This window comes from Bos grunniens, chromosome 6, assembly GCF_055505025.1.
Source record: "Bos grunniens cultivar Pamir isolate PY7600 chromosome 6, Bosgru_T2T1.0, whole genome shotgun sequence".
NCBI classification, from domain to species: Eukaryota; Metazoa; Chordata; class Mammalia; order Artiodactyla; family Bovidae; genus Bos; species Bos grunniens.
In genome coordinates, this window is record NC_141170.1 from 100252492 (window position 1) to 100279083 (window position 26592).

General features: G+C 38.7%; 1 protein-coding gene and 1 long non-coding RNA gene across 8 annotated transcripts in view; one reads left to right on the forward strand and one right to left on the reverse strand.

Annotated features, from left to right (window-relative positions):
* Positions 1–17795, forward strand: part of LOC147371092 (uncharacterized) — a 385877-nt gene extending 368082 nt beyond the window's left edge. For both annotated transcript variants that reach the window (XR_015165810.1, XR_015165809.1), the window contains exon 7: positions 15723–17795. This is a non-coding gene — a long non-coding RNA (uncharacterized LOC147371092). The remainder of the gene's footprint in view (positions 1–15722) is intronic.
* The window catches only part of DKK2 (dickkopf Wnt signaling pathway inhibitor 2), a 605998-nt gene that overhangs the window by 26188 nt on the left and 553218 nt on the right, over positions 1–26592 (reverse strand). The gene's annotated exons all lie outside the window — the stretch shown is intronic.

Consider the following 26592-nt stretch of genomic DNA (forward strand, 5'->3'; position numbering starts at 1 on the left):
AACATCAGGAAGTTCAAGGTTCACATATTGCTGAAGCCTGGCTTGGAGAATTTTGAGCATTACTTTACTAGTGTGTGAGATGAGTGCAATTGTGCGGTAGTTTGAGCATTCTTTGGCATTGCCTTTCTTTGAGATTGGAATGAAAACTGATGTTTTCCAGTCCTGAATACTCAGCCATAAAAAGGAATGAAGTTGGGTCATTTGTAATATAGACAATGGAATAATACTCAACCATAAAAAGGAATGAAATTAGGTCATTCATAGAGATGTAGATGGACCTAGTGTCTGTCATACGGAGGGAGGTAAGTCAGAAAGAGAAAAATACCATATAGTAATACATATATATGGAATTGAAAAAGTTGGTATAGATGATCTTATTTCCAAAGCAGAAATAGAGACACAGATGTGGAGAACAACCGTATGGATACCAAGGAAAGGGAGTCTGTGATGAATTGGGAGATTGAAATTGACATACTATGTATAAAATAGGTAACTAATGAGAACCTGTGGCATTACACAGGGAGCTCTACTCAGTGCTCTGTGTGACCTAAATGGAAATGAAATCCATAAAAGAAGGTACGTGTGTATATGTACAGCTGATCCACTTTATTGTACAGTGGAAACTAACACAACATTGTATAGCAACTATACTCCAATTAAAAAAAATTTAAATTCACATGTTACATTCCTATAGCTGATATTTTTCACATATAAATTATCTAAAGGAAAAATAGACTCTTTCATCCCTAAGTGGTATTGATGGTCTCTGCCACGGCAATAATGCTGTCCTAGCAGCACACAGTGACTCTCTATTTCATTTATTCCCTGACTGTTCTCAGGAAATTGGTTAAGCCTCTTGGTTGGTGGGAGCTATGACACTGGGTACTTCCAAGGATCAAATTAAGCTGCTGACCTTCCATCCTAAATACCTCTTCCTAAATTTTCTTTGCCTTTGTCTATCAATTTTTCTCTCATTGGTGGTCGTATCTTATAGCATTCCTAGTTAACCGTCACCACTGTATTTTTGTAAGGAAACAAAAAGGTGAGCAGCTAGTCATGGCTTCCTTTAAATATCCTAAAGATATGTAGATGGAATACCAAGGGGATACAGTTTCCTGATACACCTTCGTCACCACCATACAGAAACCAGTACAAAACTACTACTTTTTCAAAATGCTTGCCCCAAGGAATACCACCACCCAATCATTTATTTTAAAGTCTAACTTGTTTATGAGTCTAAACAAACTGAGTCAGTAAGCAAGTTTCCCACCATGTTAATTCTGTTCAATCTCATGGGCATGCCAGTTTTCACCCCAAAATATGGACAGCATGTCTATTGTTTGAAATAAACTCGCTTCAGATCATGTCTATAATTCTTATACACACCTATCAACTCCCCTTGTTATGGCCATGCATCAGAATTTTGAGGATAGCCATACATTTTTCAGGCCCTGCTCCCAAGTTTATGAGCTTAGAGAAATTTGCAAAGTATTTTACTCAGCCTAAACTGGAATCACATTTCATACTTGTAAAAAGATTTGTAGGAAGAGCCCATTGCCTGGGCAAAAAGGCACAAAATAAATCTACGTCAGGAAATGTTGCCAGAAGTTGCATATTTGTTCCATGTTGTGAGTCCAGGCAAGGGCGTCACTGTATGTTTGAAAAGGTTAAGTCTCTTTTTAAGACTCCCGTATAATTCTGGGGTATGGTCTAGAGACATGAGCGATTGGATTCCCTATCGTAGGAAGAGGAAAGACAGCCACACCTGGGCCCAGCAGGTATCAGATAGGATGGATTACGGCCTAACTGTAACATTTCCTGTGTTTAAATGAGATCACCAGAACTTTATTCACACAAACAAATCAAGTTGTTTCCACATTAACATTGGATGAAGTGATTTTATATTACAAAACCCAGTACTCGCCAGACTCTTTTCTGAGGGTGGATCAAAAGCATAAGGATCTGGTCACGCACTGCTTTTCATCTCCCCTCGTTGAGCACGCACTGACTAATATGCACTGACCAAATTCCACCTGCAATTTTAAACAGGACCTTTTGGAAAAGTCAAGAATATGCTTTTGAAATAATACTGCTCATCCCATGGTAACAAGAGCTGTACTTTCATAAATGGTATACTGAAAACTGTTTACAACTTGCAAATGATGATTCCAAGAAACATTACAATGCCTTTCTTATACGTAGACATTAATAAACAAGAGCAAATTTGCTAAAAAGTCCAGTCCTACTTTTTGGGAACCTTCCAAAAAGAAGTTATTATTCTTTAAAACACAGTTTCATAGAATGAATCAGTTAAAAGAGTAATCACCCAGTTACTGATTAAATAATAATAATAATAATTGCTATTTAACATCAATTGTGCATACAGCTGTTTGTCTTCAAAAGTAGTGACTTTCTTAAGCATTAACAAATTAACTGTCTCTGTCACAACTGCCAGCATGTGTTTGGAGAGCCCTAGGGAGAAGTTCATTTAACATTCGTAGGTCCTGTCCTTTTAATGTCTGGGGGGATCTTTCCATTGCTAGATAAATGTGTTTGGATGTACAGAGATGGGATAAGAATACACACCCATGTCCTGCTGTCTGGCTGGCTCACTGCCAAGTCCTCAACCAATCCCTGATCATTGGCAAAAATTTGTTTCTAGCAATAGAGCAGGATGGTTCTCATTGAGAACAGTCTTTGCCGAAAATAATACAAAAGTTGTCTGGGAATTTGGGTGCATAACCTGGGTGTGGTGAGTATGAGTTCAGTACTCTCCCCCATAACCTCAGCCCAGATGTAAATCCTTAAATTCACCATGTCACCAGCCAAAAAGACTCCTCCCGCTAATAGATGCCATAGATGCTGGAGCTTCTCTACAAACTGTTTGTATTTTCATGAGACCCTGAAAATAACAGGCTCCTGGAAACTGCAAATACTTTGCAGATGTGCTTTTTACAAAATGATTTCACAGTATGACTAAGCACCTTATCGATATGTTACTCACCGATGAGTAAAGAACAACCACTTGTCTTTACACATTTCAATTGTAATCACTTCTCCTTGATGATTTCCAAAATTGTAAGCATTCACAAATTCTTATTGGATACTTAATGATATTAAGGAACTCAAAGTTTTGATAATAGTATTGCAGTTATTTTTCTAAAGTCCTCTTCTTTTAAAAAAACAACTCCTCAACAAAATACTGGCAAACCAAATCTTTTTTTTTTTTTTTTATTCCTTTATTTCTCATGTGTTCCCCATCCTGAACCCTCCTCCCTCCTCCCTCCCCATACCCAAATCTAACAATATATTAAAAGGATCATATACCATGATCAAGACGGATTTATCTTAGGAATGCAAGGATTCTTCAATATCCACAAATCCATGTGATACAGCCCATTAACAAGCTGAAGAATTAAAAACATATGATCATCTCAATAGATGAAGTAAAAGCTTTTAACAAAATTCAACACCCATTTTATGACACAGATGCTCAAGAAAGTGGACATAGAGGGAATATACCTCAAATTATAAAGGCCATATATGACAAACCCACAGCTAACATCATTCTCAGTGGTGAAAAGCAGGACAAGAAAAAGATGTCCCCTCTTGCCACTTGTATCCAAAATAGCTTTGGAAGTCCTAGCCATGCTAATCAAAGAAGAAAAAGAAATAAAAGAAATCCAAATTGGAAAAGAACAAAATAAAACTGTCACTGTTTGCAGATGACATGATACTCTACATAGAAACACCTAAAGATGTTATCAGAAAACCACTAGAGCTCATCAATGAATTCAGCAAAATTGCAGGATACAGTGGGAGAAGGCAATGGCACCCCACTCCAGTACTGTTGCCCAGAAAATCCCATGGATGGAGGAGCCTGGTAGGTTGCAGTCCATGGGGTCACTAAGAGTCGGACACGACTGAGTGACTTCACTTTCACTTTCCACTTTCATGCATTGGAGAAGGAAATGGCAACCCACTCCAGTGTTCTTGCCTGGAGAATCCCAGGGACGGAGAAGCCTGGTAGGCTGCAGTCCATGGGGTCGCACAGAGTCGGACACGACTGAAGCGACTTGGCGGCAGCAGCAGGATACAAAATTAATACACAGAAATCCTGTGCATTTCTATACACTAATAAGGAAAAGAAAGAGAAATTAAGGAAATGATCAAATTTACTATCACATCAAAAAGAATAAAATAGCTAGGAATAAACCTAAGGAGGCAAAAGACCTGTACTCCAAAAACTGTAAGATGTTGATGAACAAAATCAAAGATGACACAAGCAGATGGAAAGATAGTACCATATTATTATATTGGAAGAATCAATATTGTCAAAATGACTATATTACCCAAGGCAATCTACAGATTCAGTGCAATTCCTATCAAATTACCCATGGCATCTTTCACAAAACTAGAACAAAAAATTTTTAAATTTGTATGGAAACACAAAAGACCCAGAATAGCCAAAGCAGCCCTGAGAAAGGAAAACAGAGATGGAGAAATCAGGCTCCCTGACTTCAGACTATGCTACAGAGCTACAGTCATCAAACCAGTGTTGTGCTGGCACAAAACAGATAAATAGATCATTGGAGCAGCACAGACAGCCCAGAAATAAACCCACACACCTATGGTCAAATAATCTGTGACAAAGGAGGCAAGACTATACAGTAAAGACAGTCTCTTCAATAACTGTTGCTTTGAAAACTGGACAGCTACATGTAAAAGAATGAAATTAGAACATTTTCCAATATCAGACACAAAAAATAAACTTAGAATGGACTGAAGACTTAAATGTAAGGCCAGATACTATAAAACTCTTAGAGGATGGCATAGGCAGAACACTCTTTGACATAAATTGCCACAATATCTTTTTGTATCTGCCTCCTAGAGTAATGAAATGAAAAATAAAAATAAATGGGACGTAATTGAACTTAAAGTCTTTTTGCACAACAAAGGAAATTATAAACAAAATGAAAAGATAAGGCACAGAATGGAAGAAAATATTTGTTAATGATGCTGACAAGGGATTAATCTCTAAAATTTACAAACAGCTCATGCAGCTCTATATAAAAGAAACAAACAACCCAAACAAACAAACAAAAAAAAAATGGGCAGAAGATCTAAATAGACATTTATCCAAAGAAGAAATGCAGATAGTCAAAAAGTACATGTAAAAATGCTCAGTATCACTAATGATTAGGGGAATGCAAATCAAAAATACAGGGAGGTATCACCTTACACCAGTCAGAATGGCCATCATCAAAAAGTCTACAAATAGTAAATGCTGTAGAGGATGTGGAGCAAAGGGAACCCTCCCGTACACTGTTGGTCAAAATGTAAATTAGTACAATCCCTATGGAGAGCAGTATGAACGTAAATCTAAAAATAGATTTACCATATGAGTCATCAATCCCATTCCTGGGGATATACCCAGAGAAAACCATAATTCAGAAAGATATATGCATCCCCAGTGTTCACTGTAGCACTGTTTACAATAACCAAGACATGAACCATCATGCTAGACTCAATTGCCTATTAGCATATTTCCTAGTTACAGGTTTTGCTAATTCAATCAGGGACATTGTCTCTTTAAACAAAATAGGCTTATAAACAACTGACTGGTTCAAAATTGATAAAGGAATACAACAAGGTGTATATTGTCACCCTGCTGATTTAACTTATATGCACAGCACATCATGTGGATGTATGATGGATGACTGGATGGATGACTTACAAGCCTGAGTGAAGTTTGCTGGGAGAAATATCAACAGGCTCAGATATGCAGATGATACCTCTCTAATGGCATAAAGTGAAGAGGAACTAAAGAGCCTCTTCATGAGTGTGAAAAAGTGAAAAGGCTGGCTTGAAACTCAACATTCAAAAACTAAGATTATGACGTCCAGTCCCATCATTTCATCCCAAACAGAAGGAGAACAGGTGGAAGAAGCAGTGACAGGTTTTTTCCCTTGGGTTCCAAAACCACTGCAAACGGTGACTGCAGCTATAAAATTAAAAGATGCTTGCTCCTTGGAAAGAAAGCTAAGACAAACGTAGCATATTAAAAAACAGAGACATCACTTTGCTGACAAAGGTCTGTATAGTCAAAGCTATGGTTTTTCCAGTAGTCATGTATGGATGTGAGAGTTGGACCATAAGGAAGGCTGAGTGCCAAAGAATTGATGCTTTTGAACTGTGGTGTTGGAGAAGACTCGTTTGTTGGAATGTAAGGAGATCAAACCCCTCAATCCTAAAGGAAATCATATCATATTTAGGAAATAAATATTCATTGGAAGGACTCATGCTGAACCTGAAGCTCCAATCTTTTGGCCACCTGATGTGAAGAGCCAACTCACTGGAAAAGACCCTGATGCTGGGAAAGATTGAAGGCAAAAGGAGAAGGGTGAGGCAGAGGACGAGATCGTTAGATCAAGCATCACCAACTCAACGGACATGCGTTTGAGCAAACTCTGGCAGCTAGTGGAGGACCAAGGAGACAAGTGTGCTACATACAGTCCATGGGGTTGCAAGGAGTCAGCCATGACTGAGCAACTGAACAACAAGAACAGGCTTATAGAAGGTGTCCACTTTTTCTACATCACAGGTTCACTGGCTGAGTGAACATCAAAATGAAAACATGTAGGTGAGAGCACTATGTCAGCTTTAAAATGATCGTGTAAATTAGTGTCTTATTCCTGGCTGAAGATCAGTACTTGCTCCTTGGAAAGTGTAAATTAGTGTCTTATTCCTGGCTGAAGGTCAGTACTTTTACTTAACTAGTTAAGCTTACTATCTCTTCCAGCATGTATGAGGAAATTACTAAACTGTGTAAGTTTGTACTTGCAAAATTCTAGAACTAATAACTACGATCTTGGGTCTGACACAGAGTGCCTGGCATAGAATAGTCATTAATGTTGAATGAATTAGTTTGCTTAACAGTCAAAGGTAAGAGGGATTATTTTAGTATTACTTGAGGTGCTTCTAGATATATAGAGATATACATAGAGCTGTAAGCAACCCATCTGACATAAAGACACAGGTCAATCCTCACACATAAAGTTTTCTGCCTGTGTCCTAGTCCACGTTTACTGAAAGGTCTTAGAAGTACAGATTGGGGCATCGACTCCTATCCTGCATCTCTGCAAGAGTGATGTCAGTGTCTTAGCATCAACCCCAAACCACTTTCTTTGCCCTCTCCCATGTGTGTACATGTGTATAGATGACAAGTGGCGATATAGCCAACATATATTCCAACATCTGCCTACCAGATTGTGCTTGCTCCCCTAGTCACTTTGCTTAGGGTTGCGTATAGAGGAGCACTGCAGGGAAGAAAACGGTAGATTTGACAATGTCTTGTTTCTAAAGTGCTAGGATCCTTTAATCTTCTTTCTTCCTTTGATGTCTGAGGTTTCCTTCTTTATGCACTGACACTGGGACTAAATGAAACACCAGGAAATCATTTACCAGTAAAGGGTATGTGTTACAAACACCTGCAGAGTCCATAGTACCCAGGTGACTTGAATTACTCACACATTTCTAGAGCTCTGCTCTGCGGGTGGGTGGCTGTTTGGACTCTTTTTTACTTTAGGTAAAAAGATGACAGCTTTGGTCACATTTTAATTACTTCTATTTATTTTCTACCTAATCATCACAGAAAAGCACAAACAATGGGGGTGTACCTTTTTGGCTCTGATGAACATAAACACAGTTGCCTGAAAACACATAGAAATCTTTGTACAGATGAATTTTGGATTCAAACAAAAGAGGTAGTATTATTGTGGTCCAAGTAGCTGAGGACCAGGAGATGGAATTCTGGATTCAGGTCCTGATTCTCCCTTATCAGCATGTAGACTTTGCACATATCACTAACATCTGTGGGCTTTTGGTTTTTGTCTACATAATGAGGGAAATCACCTCTTAAAAGCTCTATTTTGGTTTCTGTTTATAAAAGCTATTTGTTGCAACTAATATAAAAGTTGCCCATTTTTCAGGGACTATATGTCATTAACCTGCTTTTCTTTAGCATTACAGAAATAATATGATATTACCTGCTTTTACTGTTTGTTTCCATCTAGTAGAACAAACTAGAGATCTAGACAAAACTTTTGGTAAATATAGCACCAGCATCTCAACAGCCTGACACTACAAAAATTCTAATAATAGGTAATATTTATTGGAATCATTTTTTGTAGTTACTATGGACTATGTTATGTGTTAAGTGCTTTACATGCAGTAACGTGTGTGAGGCTTCTGCACAATGTGAAATGTCATGAATTGCAAACCTTCAATTCAATTCAGTTCCAAATTGGAATGTTAAAAAATCCCAGTGAATGTTTTGTGGAAATGCATATAGGTGGGGACGATCCTTTGGAGACCTTCAGAAAAAGATTACAAATGCTATTCTATTTCTTTTTCACGGAAGTCTTCCCTATCTCAGTGAATGGCAAGTCTGTAATGGCAGTTGTCAGGCCAAAACCTCACACCATGCTGTATTCCTCTTTCTCTCCTAACTTCAAATCTATCACCAGATCCATGGAGCTCTATCCTTAATGTGTTTTTGGAATCCAGCCTCTGCTCACTATCTGCACTGCTTCACTCCTCCCATCTTTGCTCCTCCATCCCAGAATTCTCCTACACCATTGTATTCTCAAAAAAGCAGCCTTAGTGGGTCTGCTGAAATGGAAGATCTATGCTGTCAGTTACTCGCTAGAAACTGTCCACTGGCTATCCATCTCCTTCAGCACAAAAGCCTGAACCCCTTCGGTTTGAAAGGAGCTGACCCTGTGCTTGTCTTACCCTGCTCACCCCACTCCAGCCATGCTGATCTCCTTATGATTCCCACACACCAGGCCTCTTCATACTTAACGACCCAGCAGCCAGCCCTTCTCTTTGCTGGAAGGCTCATCCCCAGAGAGCCACCTCACCCAGTTGCCCCTCTCCTTCCTTCACTGTATTATTGAGGCCATCCTGACACCCCACTCCGTTGCTCCCTCTCCCCCTTTACAGCTTTATTTTTCTCCACAGCATTTCTCACTATATGGCATGCTAATTATTTGAATCATTTACTTATTTATTGTCACTCCCCTGACTGAAGTATAAGCACCATGAGGGCAGGGGTTTTTATTTTCTTTTATATGACTGTGTCTACAACATCTGGAACTGTGCCCGGCCTATCATAAATGCTTAAAAACAAATGAATGAATTGCTATATGAACATTGTTTTGCACATCTAGCATTAACAGGGTACTGTTCCTCCCTACTGCTCTCTCGTTTAGGCTCCATAGACTCTTTACTTCTCTAATGGTTTTTCCTTTCTCTTGTATAAGTTTGGCCTGCTACCCGAATATATTGTTTTCTGGAGTTTGACTAGTCAGAGTTTAGTTAGGCGAGTGTGTATTTTTATTTCTTCCCATCTGCTAGCAAATTGTGCAAAATTCTATTTAAAAAAATCTCTATGCTTATTCTCTTTTTGTTAGTAAATTTCTTGAAAGAGTAGTTTGCACAGGCTCTCTCTGGCTGCTAATCTATTCCTTAATTCATCATGTAACCTGAGATCTGATGCTATCAATGTGCAGAAACTCATAATTTACCCCTGGTTAACCTTCAAAGAGCTCAATACAGAGAGTTATCCCTACTCATTTCATTCTCTCTCTCTGAAGGACATGATTGTCCTTAATGGACACTGATTTTCTTAGTGTCTAGCACTCATCATTCCTGGTTCTTCACCGTATCTTAAATGAGTCATCTTCATTCTTTCACCTTTCTAACACAGTAATTCTAAACAGCTCTGCTCTCAGATTTTCCAGTTTCTTGGTAGAATGTTTCACTCCAGAATTCCATCCATTTATGGCCTTGACTGCCTTCTATATACAGCATTCTCAACAGTAATGACTAAAACTTGTCCCCTGAAACTCTGGACATGATGACCTCAAGGGGCTGTCTATTCCCTTTTGGAAACAAATTCCTAAACTATTCTTCTCTGTGACAAGTAAAAGTCTGATTCCCTTTCTATTCCTATCTAGATTTTCTGGTTCTGCCTATTAAATCTACTCAGAATAAGTCTTACACTGTTATGAGTCCAGTGGCTTTATTTAGCTTTCTGTGATTATATCTTAAACCACAAGAAAGCCTCTGCTTATTTTCAGTCACTTCCCTTGTAGGAAAGAACCTATTTCTATATCATATATTTTATTTATGAGAGTAGATATAGCAGGAATTTTTTTATACTATTGTAATTGGAAATTTAATGAACTTTCCAACTTTAAAGGTGAAGGTGGAGAATTATCACTATGAATCTCTGTTAACAACTTTTTGTAAATAACATCCTGTGCCCTTCAAAATGAGTAATATTGGTGCCAACATTATTTATTTGTATTAACATTGTGATTTAAAATGAGTACTACTTCAGTATGTATTCAGTGAGTCCATAAAAAAAACACCTCCTCAAAATAAAAATAACCTCAAATCCTTCAACTATAATGACATATAATTCTATGAGTAGAAATCAATAGTTAAAAGCTCTGATCAAGAAATCCTGAGTATTTTCTCATCTTCAAACACTTTACCAAGAATATTCAAAAGGTTTGAGTACACTTGCAATCATGATTTCCACTTGTGTTGGGACTTAAGGAATACAAAATATAGTCTGTTGGTTCATATTCTCCAAAATTTAATTTTGATCTTTCATCTTTCCAACATGTTGGTCAATTTGCTTATAAAAATAATGCAAAACTTTTAACTCAGAATATTCATTATTTTCCAAGTGACATTATCTTTTATCCATTTTTTAATCCCTGATATATTTCTCTCTGCATTTTGCAAGTTGCATCTCATTTCCTGCTTTAGCTTAGTTATTTCTTGGTATTCCTCCTAGGTAACTCCTTTTATTTTATGGTATTCCCATTTGTGTTTCAACTCCTTGTTCAATTTTTTCTGTAGACAACCAGCTGTTAAGCTTAAGAACACCAGATGTTAGTGTAAGATTTGAGATGCTGTTACCAGGACAACCAGCACTGCGTGCCGGCCATCCCATCACTGTGTTCATGCTCCAAAGCAGGGATTGCACTTCACCTTCCTCTATGGAAATAAAACAGACAAAAACACATTTGTAACACAAATCTAAAGAGGTGGCTAGAACACCCTTCTGGTATAAATTTTGTTCATACCTTCCCACCGGTTTTGTTCTATAGAAGGAGAACAAAGTAACAAATGTTTAATACAGAAAAATATGAGATGAAGGCTTTAACCATTACCACTTGGAAGATCAATTACATTTTAATGATTTTGAAGGCTATAGATAATTTGCCTCATTCAGTAGATAAAAGGGAAAGCTGAGACTTCTCATCTTTCCTTCCCTTTCCTTAGAAGCTCAGAGGTTACTGAGACTTTTTCCCCACTGGGTTCATGTGAGGTAGTCCCTCACATAAAAACAGCAATCCTACATTTGAGTCACTACATAGCCCAGTGAAGAGTGGAGCAGCAAGGGATTGAGAATATTCCCCGCAGAAAGGAGACTATTTCATCCTCCTCCTCACATTCGAGAATCACAGAATAATGGTACATAGGGTTGCACTACACTATCATAAATTCTATCACTTTCAAGTAATAAAATCAAATATTTTAGACTTCAAAAATATACTCACTTTATAATTCCAGTTAATTTATCATAAGGCTCTAGACATCTAGTTTTCATACAGTGTGAAAGTCCTACTGTGCATTATGGTGAGGAAAATACAAGTTATGGATGGAGTTTGAGCACCATCTTTTGCAAATTATCAGCCAAGCCTCAATTTAGTTCAGTCACTCAGTCGTGTTTGACTCTGCGACCCCATGAACTACAGCACTCCAGGCATCCCAGAGTTTACTCAAACTCCTGTCCATCGAGTCAGTGATGCCATCCAACCATCTCATCCTCTGTCATCCCCTTCTCCTCCCGCCTGCAATCTTTCCCAGCATAAGGGTCTTTTCCAGTGAGTCACTGCTTCGCATCAGGTGGCCAAAGTATTGGAGGTTCAGCTTCAGCATCAGTCCTTCCAATGAATATTTAGGATTGATCTCCTTTAGGATGGACTGGTTGGATCTCCTTGAAGTCCAAGGGACTCTCAAGAGTCTTCTCCAACACCACAGTTCAAAAGCATCAATTCTTCAGCGCTCACCTTTCTTTATGGCTCAACTCTCACATCCATACATGACTACTGGAAAACAATAGCTTTGACTAGACAGACCTTTGTTGGCAAAGTAATGTCTCAGTTTCCACAAATACACAATGAGTATAATAATCACTATTTACTAGACTGTTGAGTGGTCAAATGAGATAACCTGTTACTTAAAGTACATTATAAATGTTGTAAAAGTGTTATTATTCTCATTAATTTACATAAAATTCCCCAAATAGATGATAAGCTGCATGACGAAAATCTGTCTGCTCTTCCATATATAGCCAGGGTCACCACTGAACCAGCTAAAATCTCAGACACAAGGTTTAGATGATTAGTGATGATCTAAAAGTCCTAGGATGTGCATATGAATTTTGAAGCTTTGAGTTGTTTTGTTTGTTGATTTGTTTTGCCTAATGTTATCATCACTGCTTTTTATTTTCTATTTGGACTACCTAATTTTTTATATTTTTATCATAGCAAAATTAGAGAGGAAAGAGGTATGACTTCTGTAATTACATCTTAATTAAGGCACAATACATTCCTTAATAAACCACTCCATTACTTCAAATGATAGCCTAAATCAGAGTTGAGAAATTTCTCTGTCTCATTTTTATGAGACAGAGAAGAGCAGGTATCTGAAAGTTCGTATGTACAGAAACCACCATCAGTGTTAGATGGGGGTGTGTGTAAGACTGGAATGGAAACACTTCCTGACAGTGTGGAGAGATCTCACCATTGTGGAATATGATCCCACAAGTTCATAATTAATAGCACTGCTTTGTCTCAATTGGAGAGCCTTGGGAAACTGCATTGTGAGGCAACTTTGCTTCTCCATGGAATTTCTCAATGGATTTTTTTTTTAATCCACAAATCAAGTAATAATGAACAAGACAATGTGCTAGATTGTACTGTTAATTATCTCTTAAAATAACAACTTACTGGAAATGTAGTAGGTTTTATTTTCTCTTTTAATGATATACTCATGCCCTTCTCCAAACTGAAGGCCAAGCAGGTTTGTATGCTTCTCTTTTTTACCCATGTTTCCAACCCATCCTTCTAAAGTCAGAAAGGTATACTTTCTGTACAGCTGAAACTCTTTGAAAGCAAGTGTAAGGTGAATACATTTTTAAAACAGGCTCCTTGTTGACTCCACTCACTAGGCTTGAGCATACTGATTAAAAGAGAAATCCTAGGTTTAAGCTACGACACGGCCCAGTAAAGAGAAGTGAACGTGACCCCTCTGGTGGAGCCCTTTCCTCAATTCCCTCCATCTGCACCCCAACCCCAGAAACAGAACTCCCACTCTTTCTTTTCGTCACCAGGGAAGGTTTCAGAGGGTTGGCAAGGGCGCCACCACCCCAGAGTGTGTCTGTGGAATAGCTGCTTTCTCACCTATGCAGTCACACCCAGTAGGTTTCAATACACCACCATGAACTCACTATCACACATCTTTTCACTCCTAAAAATACAAAGGAAAAGCAAATTATTAATTTTTTCCAAAAAGGTTAACAAATTTCTGATGTACCACAGAAACTTTGGTGAATTGCAGTCAACCCTAGATATGCTAAATGGTTTTGCCACAGTCAGAAATACAGAGGGAGCAAATGAAAACATTACCTGGTAGTAAGCCATCAGTATCAACTACATAATACTGATTAAAAGAGAAATCCTAGGTTTAATCTATGACATGGCCCAGTAAAGAGTTAAGTGAATGTTACCCCTCTGATGGAGCCCTTTCCTTCATTCCCTCCATCTGCACCCCAACCCTAGAAACAGAAGTCCCACTTTTTCTCCCAGTAGAACTCATTTCCCTTTATTACAGCAATTATCACAAACTACTATAGTTGTTTAGACATTTCCTTAGTGCAGGTAAGGTGTTAGACTCATTTCTATATTCATGTTCATAGTAGTTTCTGATATATAGAGAAGGGTCAGTGAATAATTATTGAAAACAGAAATTCTGAACTCCAGAGATAATTTCATCTAAACTGTAGACTGCACTCCATATTTAGATGGTAATATACTAGCATTTAACAAAAGAACAAGAACTCTTCAAAAAATTTAGCTGACCACTTCTACTGAAGTAAAAGAACTGAGAATTGATTAAGAATTGTCTGCATTGCAAAACTGTATTTTTGCAATTTCTCTGACCTAGAATAGAAATGGCCAATAATATGATGTGTGATGCGTGTCCAACTCTTTGTGACCCCATGGACTGTAGCCTGCCAGGCTCCTCTGTCTATGGGGATTCTCCAGGCAAGAATACTGGAGTGGGTTGCCATGCCCTCCTCCAGGAGGGCTCCCTGAGCCAGGGACAGCACCTGAATCACTTACGTCTCCTTCACTGGCCTGCATGCTAAGTCACTCAGTCATGTCTGACTCCTTGTGACCCTATGGACGGATTGCAGCCCACCAGGCTCCTCTGTCTGTGGGATTCTCCAAACAAGAATACTGGAGTGAGTTGTCATTGCCTTCTCCAGGGAATCATATAAATTATATATAGATTATATTATAGGATCCTTGGAATGGACTGTTGGTACTTTTATCTTTGTTGAGAGTTTTATTAACAAAATTTTAATTATCTGAAGCTCAAGTGTCAATACTAATCTCAGTCCTTTTAAAAGAATCAATCAAAAATAGATGCAAACCTGAGATCTGTCAAAATATGCTTGGATTACACATTATTTAACTTTACAAAATCTGTACTGTTAGTCAAGAAATAAGGCGATACTGTCACTCTTAATCTCTCATTTATACCATACATATTAAAAAAAAAAAAAAAGTCCTACTGTACTGAATATATGGGAGGCCCTGTGAAGGAGATCTAAATTCATGGTCACATGGCTAGAATTTTTAAAGGATATAGTTTGGTAAAATTTTAATTAAGTAAGGAGTACAAAAATTATGTACTTGAGCAATCCTGTTTCTAATTTTTGGTGTCTAGTTCAAACAGTTGCTCTCCTGCCTAATAGATTCAGTTTTCTTTATGTTCTCCCAATTCCGCAAATATAATGAAAGGAGTCAGCAAATTATCATTAAAAAGCTAAGAGATGAAAAATGACTTTAAATAAAGACACACGTTTACATTTGTTTTCTTTACAGGTGATCATGTCAAGCACACATTTTGGAATACCAAAAAAATGTGTCTAATTATTGTACTTGACTTTCACAAGATGTCTAAAAAAAAGATTTTGTCTGTGTGGGAAACATACTCCAAACATATAAGGATTTTCCTAGTGGATAAAAATTAAATATTGCAAGTATCCACATCACAAAAATTCATTACATTAAGTTTTTTTAAATAAGCAGGGTGACAATATATAGCCTTGATGTACTCCTTTTCCTATTTGGAACAAGTCTGTTGTGCCATGTCCAGTTCTAACTGTTGCTTCCTGACCTGCATACAGGTTTCCCAAGAGGCAGGTCAAGTGGTCTGGTATGTCCATCTCTTTCAGAATTTTCCAGTTTATTGTGATCCACACAGTCAAAGGCTTTAGCATAGTCAACAAAGCAGAAATAGATGTTTTCTGAAACTCTCTTGCTTTTTCGATGATCCATATGCAGACTACATCATGAGAAACGCTGGGCTGGAGGAAGCACAGACTGAATCAAGATTGCCGGGAGAAACAGCAATAACCTCAGATATGAGATGATACCACCCTTATGGCAGAAAGTGAAGAAGAACTAAAGAGCCTCTTGATGAAAGTGAAAGAGGAGTGAAAAAGTTGGCTTAAAGCTCAACATTCAGAAAACTAAGATCATGGCAACCGGTCCCCTCACTTCATGGCAGATAGATGGGGAAACAGTGGAACCAGTGGCTCATTTTATTTTCTGGGCTCCAAAATCACTGCAGATGGCTATTGCAGCCATGAAATTAAAAGATGCTTTCTCCTTGGAAGGAAAGATATGACCAACCTAGACAGCAACACTGGAATGGTTTGCCATGCCCTCCTCCAGGGGATCTTCCTGTCCCAGGGATCAAAACCGCATCTCTTACATCTCTTGCATTGGCAGGTGGGTTCTTTATGACTAGTGCCACCTCGGAAGCCCTTAATAATATAGTCACTGATGTGTATTATTCAGTATAATTATGCATATTTGGGTGATCCAAGCGTGTGATTTTTTTCTCTTTTTACCCAAAGTTTTGTTTTTCTTTTGACAACTTTATATATAAAGAGGTTTTCCACTTAATTCATCTATTTGTTAGAATCTTAACTAATATTTTGATGAAATAGAAGTTTTACATTAAACACTATGTTTGGCTTGACACTAAATATGAATTCTCATGCCATCTCATCTCCCCTTTCTCTGGAAAGTTAAGACTTGGCTCAATTTTTGTGTGTTCTAAAATAGAAACCCTAAATTCATTAAATCTTCCAGGAAAAAAAAAAGTGTTTTCACCCTGTTGAAAAGTTGGTACATATTGTGAGTTTTCTCTTTTGCAAAATTTAGAGTTGAAAAATATACATTTTAATCTTATTAAAACTTCTGAGATCTTGACATTTTCACAACAAAGTGGTTCTAGAATTTCAACAGAGTCAAAAAAAAATACAACAATAAATTTTAGAATGTTTTAACTTTATAAAGAAATTTCAAACTCAGTGTTTTAACCATCAATAACTAAAAAAAAAAAAAGAAGAAAAATAAGAAAATCTGGTAATGGCTAACAATCACAGACTTTATTTGTGTGAATTTTCCCTTTCTTGTGCTTCTGACATTTAATTTGAACACTATATAAATTAGATAGACAATAGTAAACCCTTTATGCAAATTTACAGATATTTAAAATATGCTTCATAACTTTTTCTACTGGAAAAAATGTCTCATATATTTCTGGCCTTCCATCATTTACCGCAAAACTCAAGCAAATACAAAGAAACCAGTTATATAGCACAACAGTTAAAAGACCATGAAGGACCTGGCTCTATCATTACAAAACTGTTTGCTTTAGACAAGTTACTTCGCCTCTCTGTATACCTGTAAAATCTTACCTCATAGAGTTTTTCCAAGAATGACGTGATGTGACATATTTAAAACACTTAAAACAATATCTGGCAATTAATAGTTGTTTTAAGTGTTTTTAGCTACCGCTATTACTGTTCTTGTCATCAGTACAAACGTGAGAAATTAAATCCATGGATAACATCCAAGTCTCAGTTGATTAAACCATCTTTTTTTTCCTTACCAAACAGTGGGCTGATTCTTAACCAGAGGTCTCTGAACTTGGTTGGGAGGGCACGACATCTGTATTGTCACTAACCTCCAGCTCCATGTCTTTCAATTGTAAATACACACAATGGATCACAGTGGTATGAGCAGTATCTGTGACTTTGTCAACAACAGAAATCACAGATAGCTTCATATCACATTACAGTCATTTCTGGAATTCAAAATACTGTTCCTATCCATCATTATTTTTAAATCACAGTATTTATTAAATCTATCAGATCAGTTCAGTTCAGTTGCTCAGTCGTGTCCGACCCTTTCGTGTGACCCATGAATCGCAGCACACCAGGCCTCCCTGTCCATCACCAACTCCCAGAGTTCACTCAAACTCATGTCCATTGAGTCGGTGATGTCATCTAGCCATCTCATCCTGTCGTCCCCTTCTCCTCCTGCCCCCAATCCCTCCCAGCATCAGAGTCTTTTCCAATGAGGCAACTCTTCGCATGAGGTGGCCAAAATATTGGCGTTTCAGCTTCAACATCAGTCCATCCAATGAACACCCAGGACTGATCTCCTTTAGGATAGACTGGTTGGATCTCCTTGCAGTCCAAGGGACTCTCAAGAGTCTTCTCCAACACCACAGTTCAAAAGCATCAAAATTCTTCGGCACTCAGCTTTCTTCACAGTTCAACTCTCATATCCATACATGACCACTGGAAAAACCATAGCCTTGACTAGACGGACCTTTGTTGGCAAAGTAATGTCTCTGTTTTTCAATATGCTATCTAGGTTGGTCATAACTTTCCTTCCAAGGAGTAAGCATTTTTTAATTTCATGGCTGCAATCACCATCTGCAGTGATTTTGGAGCCCAGAAAAATAAAGTCTGACACTGTTTCCATGTTTTCCCCATCTATCTGCCATGAAGTGAGGGGACCAGATGCCATGATCTTAGTTTTCTGAATGTTGAGCTTTAAGCCAACTTTTTCACTCTCCACTTTCACTTTTATCAAGAGGCTTTTTAGTTCCTCTTCACTTTCTGCCATAAGGGTGGTGTCATCTGCATATCTGAGGTTATTGATATTTCTCTCAGCAATCTTGATTCCAGCTTGTGTTTCTTCCAGCCCAGCATTTCTCATGATGTACTCTGCATATAAGTTAAATAAGCAGGGTGACAATATACAGCCTTGACGTACTCCTTTTCCTATTTGGAACCAGTCTGTTGTTCCATGTCCAGTTCTAACTGTTGCTTCCTGACCTGCATACAGGTTTCTAAAGAGGCAGGTCAGGTGGTCTGGTAATCCCATCACTTTCAGAATTTTCCACAGTTTATTGTGATCCACACAGTCAAAGGCTTTGGCATAGTCAATAAAGCAGAAATAGATGTTTTTCTGGAACTCTCTTGCTTTTTCCATGATCCAGTGGATGTTGGCAATTTGATCTCTGGCTCCTCTGCCTTTTCTAAAACCAGCCTGAACATCTGGATGTTCATGGTTCACATATTGCTGAAGCCTGGCTTAGAGAATTTTGAGCATTACTTTACTAGTGTGTGAGATGAGTGCAATTGTGCAGTAGTTTGAGCATTCTTTGGCATTGCCTTTCTTTGGGATTGGAATGAAAACTGACCTTTTCCAGTCCTGTGGCCACTGCTGAGTTTTCCAAATTTGCTGGCCTATTGAGTGCAGCACTTTCACAGCATCATCTTTCAGGATTTGAAATAGCTGAGCTGGAGTTCCATCACCTCCACTAGCTTTGTTCATAGTGATGCTTTCTATGGCCCACTTGAATTCACATTCCAGGATGTCTGGCTCTAGGTGACTGATCACACCATCGTGATTATCTGGGTCATGATGCTCTTTTTTGTACAGTTCTTCTGTGTATTCTTGCCACCTCTTCTTAATATCTACTGCTTCTGTTAGGTCCATATCATTTCTGTCCTTTATTGAGCCCATCTTTGCATGAAATGTTCCCTTGGTATCTCTAATTTTCTTGAAGAGATCTCTAGTCTATAGCTATATCTTATTATTTAATATAAATACATATATTGTCATATTACAAACTTGGTTAATCATATTTAAATATAAACGACATTCCTTTTAGTTTTATTATTTTATTTCAATGTTATTCTGAGAAGGTCCCTAGGTTTCACCAGACTGCCAAAGGGGACTTGTGTACTTGACCTACTGATTAAAGTACATGGATGGATAGAGGGAGCTTTATTTACTCTGATTCTCAGATGACTATACCAATATTCAGCAAAATGACTAAGGGGTGAGAAACTAAAAGAAGGAATGATTATTTTTGGTGGAATGCTCCAAACAGTTTACAAGATTTAATATATATAACCCACTGACTTGTTTTTAATTGTTTATGTAATTATTTCAGTATTCTTCCAAAATATCTTAATACCACTGAGAAGTTCTTGGTTATATTTGAAGTCTAGTGAAAAATCCAGGGATACATATAGTAATTTAAGATATAAAAATAATTTAGAAAAATATAAAGGCTTTTACGTACTTAATTTCAAATGAACTTGGTTCAGATGTTTGTAGTAAGCCATGGATAATTAATTTATATTCTAAGATGATTGAAATTATGATATAATGACCAAGTAATTTAAACAATAATTCATGAAAAAACAGTAGCTAATATGCTGTCTCTAGTAAAAACTGGCTTTAGTGATGTAATATCAGATTCATGAAATTCATTCACTTTTTTTTTTCATATGCCTTTTATACTGTGGAATGTATTACAGGGCTTCCCTGGTGGCTCAGAGGTTAGAGCGTCTGCCTTAACCTCTGCCTTAACCAATGTGGGAGACCCGGGTTCGATCCCTGGGTCGGGAAGAACCCCTGGAGCAGGAAATGGCAACCCACTCCAGTACTCTTGCCTGGAGAATCCCATGGATGGAGAAGCCTGGTAGGCTACAGTCCACAGGGTCGCAAAGAGTCGGACACAACCGAACGACTTCACTCATATACATTACAGGACAAAATGTATGTAGCATTACTGTCAACTACAGTCAGAAAAACTGCAATTGAATACCAACTAATCAATTTCCTGGGGTTTTTCTCCTTAGTAGCCAACTCTCCATCTCTCCTAAATTTTCAGCCATTTTAATTTTCCCAAGAAAGTACTTTTTTTTTTTTTTTTTTTTAATTTAAACCTCATCTGTTAGGAAGTAAACTAAATGTCTTGATCATTGTTCTCAAATAGTCATGATTGAAAGAGCATGCTGTAAGCCCCTGGGTTCATTCTTTCTTTAAACCATATGCATCTTAATGAAGAGCCTGCAAGTCTTAATTCTCTGGAGGCTATCTCAGAACTACCAAGCTCTTCAGCTGCAGGAATCGGGTTAATAATATTGATAGATTACGAGTAGAAGAAAGGTCACAATAAGGCACTGTCTTCAAAAAATTATCTTCATGATTATAGTCCATTTGTATAATAAAGCAGTGCTTTTTTTTTGTTTTTTAAAAGGAGGAACTGCTTTATATAAAGCTACACAGCAACTTATAGGACAGGAACTGAGGACAGTGACTTTTCCTGGTGGATTCACTTACTCACTCATCGATTCATTCAAATAATAATTACTGAGCACTTATCACTGATCAGGGCTGTGGGACGCCCTGGCTTCTCAATGGAGGAAGTAAACAAATACAGAGTGTGGTCTTACGGAGCTTGCTGCTTGGTGGAGTAGAGAGTAATAAATAAATGTAAGCTCAGATAGGTAAATGAGACACAGCACGTAGAAGCACACAGCCAAAGAACCTCATCCAGATGAAAGGTCAGAGAAAGTTTTTCTGAGGAGGTAATATTTGAGCTGAGAGTTGAAGGGAACCTAGGAGTTAACTAATTGAAGGGAGAGCCATGCTGAGGAAAAGTTCCAGAAAATGGAAATGGTTTGTGAAAAATCCCTGTGGCAGGAGGCTGTGTGGTTAAAAAGAAGGTGGAAGTGTCCAGAGGTATGAGAACAAGGTAACAGTGAAGAGAGATGAGGCTTGCTCAGCCATGACCCAGATATTGGTCTTTATTGTAAAAGAAATAAGAAGTCACATAAGGAATGTAAGGAGAAGGATGCATTGACCTTATGATGCAGATCTTTCTTCTCTGCTGGGGGTTTTGTTAATTACATTAAACACAGTGCTTAGCACATAATAGAGTTGATCAGATCAGTTCAGTCGCTCAGTCGTGTCCAACTCTGCGATCCCATGAATCGCAGCACGCCAGGCCTCCCTGTCCATCACCAACTCCCGGAGTTCACTGAGACTCACATCCATCGAGTCAGTGATGCCATCCAGCCATCAAATACATGTAAAAAGAAAGGAGGAAGAAAGGGATGGATGGAGGAAAAAAGGAAGAAAGGAAACCTCAGAGAGTGAAACAGTAGAGTTGCAAGATCTGGAGATATCTAAGTCGAATAGAGGGCTTCCCTGGTGGCTCAGAAGGTAAAGAATCTGCCTGCAATGATCCCTGGGTAGGGAAGATCCCTGGAGAAGGAAATAGCTACTCTCTCCAGTATTCTTGCCTGGAATTCTATAGACAGAGGAGCATGGTGGGCTACAGTCTATGGGATTACAAAGAGTCGGACACAATTGAGTGAGTAACACACACACAAGTCAAATAGAGCCCCCATCCACTATGGGGCTCCTCAACTTTTGACGGAGTTTATCTCATTTTGGTTGTTATTGTCATTTTTATATAGATGGGATAATAAAGCCAGAATAGCTCAGCAGCTTGCTTAAAGTGATTCAGCCATACCAGCCCTCTCTCTAGCATGTTAGTGTGAGTGTGTCGATACACACACACACATAAATCTTTTTTTTTTTTCCTCTCTCCACTGAGGGGGTCTTGATAGTTATTAAGATTTAGAGAGTCTACATAATGGGGCCATGCTTCATATTCTTCAAATTCTTGCAAATACTACATTTAATTAAAGTTGTTGCAAAACACAGTGTGCCCAACAGATAGCAGAAACACAGAATGCATAAAATGGTCTGCATATGAGTCATCGAGTCTCCCTTCTCCATATGGCTTTCTGGGCAGTTTGGCTTTAAATGTGTTGGCAAGATTCCTGAACCCTTGTCACACATGGGATTTACAGAAAATTGGAAGAGCTGGCTCTGGTTGTAGTTCTTCAGGTTAAGAGAAAAGGAGTTAAAAATATTATTGACTCCCCCACTGAAGAGACGATAAAAAGACACTCCCTCAAGATATGCGGTCATATTCTTTCTCCCTTTCCCACGTTGCCAATTTGGATTTCACAGAAGCATGACTGGTCAACTTAGAGACACTCCCAGAGCAAAACAAAAGTACTCAAGAAGAAATTTTAGCATTTGACCTAAAACAAATCCCAGTTCTTTTCCGGAATTAAGTGGAGTGCTAGGTTCCTAGAGGATAAGGCTGGTTTACGCTATTTTTTCCTTTCTTCTTTTTTTTTTTTTTTAATTTAAGAGTTAAGCGCTGCAAAGAGGCAGTTTGATGATCTTTGTTGAGAACTCAAACCTGGCTTCCCTTACTCTGCCTTTGCTCAGACTTTAAGCTCCAGTTTGAGACCCCTCTTCCCTCCTGTCCCACATAGCCTGGAGCCATCCCAGGTGCTGCCCCTTCACCTTCTCCAGGACTATTTCCCTGGGGACCAGCACTCCTGGGACCTACTCTCTCAGTAGCACTAAGGCCCCTTCTTCCCTTATCTTTCTGTTTCCACATGTCCCAGCCCTCCTCCCGTCAGAAATCCAGCGCCAAGCTGACACCATAACCACACACCAAAAAAGCTTTATTCTGAAAATCAATTACGTAACTTGGACCAACGGTAAGTGTTTAAATGGGGGACAGAGGACGGGGTGGGGAGGGGAAAAAGATAGTTTAAAAAAAAAAGGAGGAATATGTTTTTGTTCCTGATGTACTGTCAACCTGTTTATTTCTGCCTGCACCACCCCCCAGCAACAGAAACCTTAAGTGTTTTTTATATACTGTAGCACTTGCTTTAGGCGTGAGAAATACTCTACCACTTTCTGAACTAATGGGAAATAGAGCAGCTTGGAATTTACTGGTAGCAGCAAAGGACTTCATTTTCACTTTTCACTTTCATGCATTGGAGAAGGAAATGGCAACCCACTCCAGTATTCTTGCCTAGAGAATCCCAGGGACAGAGGAGCCTGGTGGGTTGCCGTCTATGGGGTCGCACAGAGTCGGACACGACTGAAGTGACTTAGCAGCAGCAGCAGCAAAGGAAAGGAGCTGTCACAAAAGGGACACAAGGAGTCCTCATGAGCACAGACATATCCCCAGATGTCTAGTCAGTCACCTCCTTCACTCTCCTGAGTCTAAGCTTCCTCTCAAATCCACTATGTAAGACCCCCCTCCCTCCAGGGGGATAAGACCTGGAGAACTTCCTGTTTCTACTGAGGAACTGGATGTGGACTAGAGGAGGAAGATGTACACCACACAGTTTCAGCGAGATTAAGCTAGATAGGACTGCATGAAAACCCAGCCACTGTCATCGTTTTCCTTAAAACATGTGTTTTTGAGTTTGAGTCAGACTTCAGTGCGCTTGGACCAGGTGGCTTGGGTTTGAATCCCAGTTCTACCACTTTTGAGATGCATGGCTTTCAACAATTTATTTAACCTCAATTTCACATTTATGAAACAGGGATAATGTTTCTATCTGCTTCACAGAGAACACTTTCTGGCACTATATGAGCCTGTTAAATTAAGGATATAAATAAACAAACATTTTGGAAGCGTTCTGAACACATGAGTAACTGCAGGCATGCAACTGCTGTCCATCTAAGAGTAATGGCTATCTTTGTTAGGACCGTGGCCACACTGGCAGGGCTGACCATCGGGAAAGTCTTCAAACCACACAGTGCTGTTCCAAACTTTCAGGCCAACTCTGGCTACCTTTTGCCTAAAGAAGGAGAAATTGGTGGCCAAAGTTTACATTTGACAATGTCTATCAGGAAATCTTGCTGTAAAATGCGACTGACCACTTTGAGAAGGATCAGAAAGGTAAAGGTTCCAAAATGTTAACGCAACTATTTGGAAACAGAAAAAAATGAATCAAATAAGTTTGTTGCTATGTTTCAAACTTTTAAAATATTCAATTAGGTTTTGTTTTGTTTTGCTTTGCTTTACAGAAGTAAACATTTGTTTGGGTGGCCATCTTAGAATCTATTCTAGCACTGACTTTTGTCACAGTGTGCAAACATTTTCTTGCTTTGTATTTTCTCCGGGTAAACATACAGGGAATGTGATTTTCCATATGTACTCTGTCATTTGCATTGCTTTGGGGGATTTGATTAGTCTGAGATATAAAAGAACCCTGAGTCAGGATAAACCCAGCGACTAACTTTCTAAGTGATATTGAGTTGTTCCCTCTGGACATGCAATTTCTCTGTATTACAGATTTACCTCTCCTTAAAAAAGCAAAAACAAAACCATGATATGTTCCTCCTGGTACTTGTTATGTTATTAAAGCAAAAGTGGTTGCAAATCCATTTTAACGTATTTCAAAAATAATTCTTCAACAACCTATATCTATACTCTGCTTAGTGCTAGAAGAAGAAAGAAACGGAAGATTAATGACACACTCATGAGACAAAGCAGAGGAAACTCTTGCCCTCAAGATCATCAAAACCTAAGACATGTACACAACTACCTATAATGTAGGCCAGACCACATAAATGCTAAGCAGTGCTTTAAAGTCCTCTGAAAAATAATGCCCTAACTAAACATAATCACCCTAAACTCAGAGTATGAATGATGCTGTTATTACTTATTTCTACTGTCTTCCATCTATTTTATGGTGTTCTTTGATCCATTCTTTGCATTCTTCTTGTCTGAAAGTAATATTCTTGATATGTTTAACAAGGAGACCCCCTCCTTTGTTCCTAGATGCCTTGGCTGCTGACCAACAAAAGCCATTGAAAGACTTAATCCTCTAAGCTTGGCACCACATCAGTCTGGAAGTCGTTTACATGCAGAGTCCTTTGGAGTAAACACTCATTAGAGGTTCCATTGGCTCATTTGGTCACCCACATTTTGCAGTGGGTGGCCCAGTTGGTATCCTCATTATTTTATTTTCCACCCCTGAAAATTATCCAGATGTAGCAACCTGACGCTACTCCCTTGGTACTCTAAATCTGTTGTAAGCAGCATCCGTTCATTTGTGATGCTAGTTAATAGAGCCAAAGAAGTAAGGGTCTCAGACTGGTAATGCTATAATAAATTTTTAGCTAAAATACCTTTTTCAGTGCAACTCCTGAAATGCAATCTGAGTACTTGAAGAGTAATTTGCTAGTACTTTCTCATACCTGAGGACGCAGAAGACTGTGTCATCTCCTTTCCTCCCTCTCTCTTTCCCTGCCCACACCCCTCCACACTATCTTTATGTAAATGAACAGACCAAATGACAAGGTTTGGATTTTATCAAGGTTATTCACAAATTATACAACATACTTTTTCTTGTACTACCTAGGTACCTAGAGCTTCTTGATTAGTACTTAGGTCAGTGAAACAGAGTCTCTATGCTGTCATCTTTCTGGGTTTAGCAATGAAAGTTCCGAATGGAAAGAAATCAACTAATGTTTCCTGACTACGTATTAAGTGCAGAACAGAATAACATTAAAACAAAAGGCAGTTAAACTTGCCTTCCTCTTGCTGAGTTTGCATCGTAATGTACTTAGTCATTCAGTCTTGTCCAGCTCTTTGTGACCCCATGGACTATAGCCCGCCAGGCTTCTCTGTCCGTGGAATTCTCCAGGCAAGAATTCTGGAATGGCTCGCAGTGTCCTCCTCCAGGGTATCTTCCCAACCCAGAGATCAAACCCAGGTCTCCTGCATTGCAGTGGATTCTTTACCATCTGAACCACTAGGGAAGCCCAAGAATACTGGAGTGGGTAGCCTATCCCTGGAACTTGCTGATCCAGGAATCGAACCATGGTGTCCTGCATTGCAGGTGGATTCTTTACCAGCTGAGCTACCCGGGAAGCCCTTATTCTTGTAATAAGGCCAGTGTAAGTAGGTACTTTTTTCTTCATAATTGTTATGATATGCATATGCAAAATACTTACAATAATACCTACCAGATGGGGTATTTATTGACGTATGGATTAAAACAATATCGTATATAAGGCTTCCCCAGTGACTCAGGGACTAAGAGTCCTCCTGCCAGTGCAGGAGAGACAGGTTCTATCCCTATCCAGGAAGAACCTACATGCCATGAAACAACTAAGCCAAGTGCCACAATTACCAAGCCTGTGCCCCGGA